The following is a 2952-nucleotide window of genomic DNA, read 5'->3' on the forward strand; positions in this document are numbered from 1 at the left end:
GTATTTGTTTGACGAGTGTCCTATCTTTCCATAGTGGTTGAATGTAGGCCTTTTGTGTTAGAATCTGAAAAGATTAATAACCCAGAAAACTAGTGCAAAGAGTAAATATCTAAACTATGAATGCAAATGATACAAAATCAAAATAGCATCATAGAGTTAGTCTCCAAGAGAGTAATGCAAATGCTGGAAGCAGAATAGCATTAAGAGGATGCAAAAACAAGTGATGCAAATACAAGCCAGGTAGCATGCTTATATAGGCTAGGAAGAGGGAGGAGGTGTCAACACCAACCAATGAGGAGCAACCATCTATCAGACTAAAGATAGCAAAGTATCTTCCCAAGATAGCTAATGGATGCTCACATGTAGGAAGGTGACACCTCACAACCATTCACCTAATAAGACATGCTTTATTAACCTAAGCGAGATTATTAAAAAATGTAGGAAAAACCTAGCAAAATAGGAAAAATAAAAAACTACACTAACACCCCCCCATAAGCGAAGCTTAGGTGGATGTAGAAATGGGTCCCAGCAAGTCAAGCCTGATGAGGTACCCATGTACATAAGATTTCTCAAAAGAGAGAGAAAAGAGACCCCCCCACAAAAAAGTCAGGACTCCGAGTGAGAGGAAGAGGCCCCCCCACAAGATGAAGCATCCCGCACCCCCAACAAAGCTCGCAAATGAAGGAACTTGCTCTCAGTGAAGGGTTTGGTGAAGATATCAGCAACTTGCTCGGAAGTTGGACAATAGCGAAGGTCAATGACATGACCATGGATGAGCTCCCGGATGTAGTGCATGTGGACCTCTATGTGTTTGGTCTGTTGATGATGAACTGGATTTCGTGAGATCTAAATGGCACTCTGGTTGTCACAAAATATGACTGAAGGCCGTCTGATCTGGATACCAAACTCAGTGAGAAGATGTTGAATCCAAATGGCCTCAGTGGCGGCATTTACAACCCCCCGATACTCAGCCTCAGTAGAAGACAAAGCAATAGCAGACTGCTTTTTTCTCGACCAACAAACAGGACCTAACCCAAGTGAGAAGCTATACCCTGAAGTAGACTTGCGATCCTCAGAATCACCTGCCCAATCTGAATCTATGTAGCCCACCAAATCAAGCTCAATACCTGCTGCGTAGTGAATCCCACAACTATGAGAACCCTGAATGTAGTGAAGGATCCGCTTGGCTGCTTTCTAGTGTAACTCATGGGGCTCCTGCATGAATCGAGAGACCATGCCTACAGCATAGGAGATGTCAGGTCTCGTATGAGTCAGATAAATGAGACTCCCAACAAGTTGGCGATATAAAGTGCCATCAACAAGTGGAGAAGAACATTGAGCCTCAAGTTTGACTCCAGAAAGGAAGGGAGTCGGAGCAGGCTTACAGTCAGCCATATGAAACCTCGAGAGTAAATCTAGAGCATACTTGGATTGTGTGATGGTGATCCCAGAAGGAGACTAAAGGATCTCAATCCCGAGAAAGTAATGTAACAAGCCCAAGTCAGTCATCAAAAAACTATCTTGAAGGGCCACTTTGACAGCCTTAATGGTTGGTGAAGAACTTCCTGTGATCAGCAAGTCATCAACATACAAAACCAAAAATAGAAGTGAGTCACCCTGTTGCAAAATGTACACATTAGGATCAGAATGGCACCGAGTGAACCCAACTGATAGAAGGAAGGAGTCCATCTTGGCATACCAGGCTCGAGGAGCCTGTTTGAGGCCATAGAGAGACTTTCGAAGACGACACACAAGTGAAGAATCCTGAAGGAAGCCCTGTGGCTGCTCCATGTAGATCTCCTCATGAAGGTCACCATGAAGAAAAGCACTCTTCACATCCATCTGATGTACTTCCCAACGATTAGCTGCAGCAATGGCTAGAACAATTCGAATGGAATTCATTCGAGCAACTGGCGCAAAAGTCTCAGAGTAGTCAATCCTAGGAACCTGGGAGAATCCTTTGGCGACCAAGCGAGCCTTGTGTTTGTCAACTGACCCATCTGCTGCAAATTTTGTCCGATAGATCCACTTACATCGAACAAGTTTTCTTCCTTTAGGAAGAGGGACAAGATCCCAAGTGTGGTTCCTCATCAAGGAACTATACTCTTCCTGCATAGCTATATCCCACTCAGAAATACCAGAAGCCTCATGAAAGGACTGTGGATCTGAGGCAGTAGCAATGAAGACATGTGGAGCATCCTGGAATTGTGAACAAGTTCGCCTGGTGTCTGATGGATCCCCAACCCAATCACCTGCAGACTGCAAGGTCTGTCTAGCCCAAAGTGGGCAAGAAGATGGAGAATCTGGAGGGGAATCATTAACCTCTGAATGATGACTAGGAGAGGAAGGAGGTGAGTTCTTTGAATCACTTTCTGCATCAGAAGTAGAGGTAGAAGACTGTTCAGGTGAATCTGACTCATCAAAAGATCTGTCATGTATTCCAAGTGACTCTAATGTCAAGGTAGAAGGAGTTGGAGAAGTGATAGAAAGTGAGCTTGAAGATCCCTCCTCAAACTGAACACTCCTCTCAATGAATAACTCATGTGTAGTAGGGTGGAGCAACCGATAACCCTTCACACCATCAGGATAACCTACAAATATGCAAGGTCTGCTTTGCGGATCCAAGGCCTTACGTTTCTCTGTAGGAATGTGGGCCCATGCAGGGGAGCCAAAAACTCGAAAGTGCTTAACTGATGGTTTTCGACCGCACCAAGCTTCAAAAGGAGTAACTCCCTTCAAGGCTCGGTGAGGAACACGGTTCTGGATATAACAAGCATAGTTAATGGCTTCTGCCCAATACTGTGGTGCAAGAGATCTAGAGTGAATCATACAATTTGCCATTTCCTTCAAGGATCTATTCTTCCATTCTGCAACACCATTTTGTTGAGGATTGTATGGAACTGAATGCTGTAAATCAATCCCCTCTGAAGTGCAAAATCTTTCAAACCGATG

The sequence above is a fragment of the Cupressus sempervirens genome, chromosome 5 (assembly GCF_028749045.1).
Source record: "Cupressus sempervirens isolate cs-2001-9-10 chromosome 5, ASM2874904v1, whole genome shotgun sequence".
Lineage (NCBI taxonomy): Eukaryota > Viridiplantae > Streptophyta > Pinopsida > Cupressales > Cupressaceae > Cupressus > Cupressus sempervirens.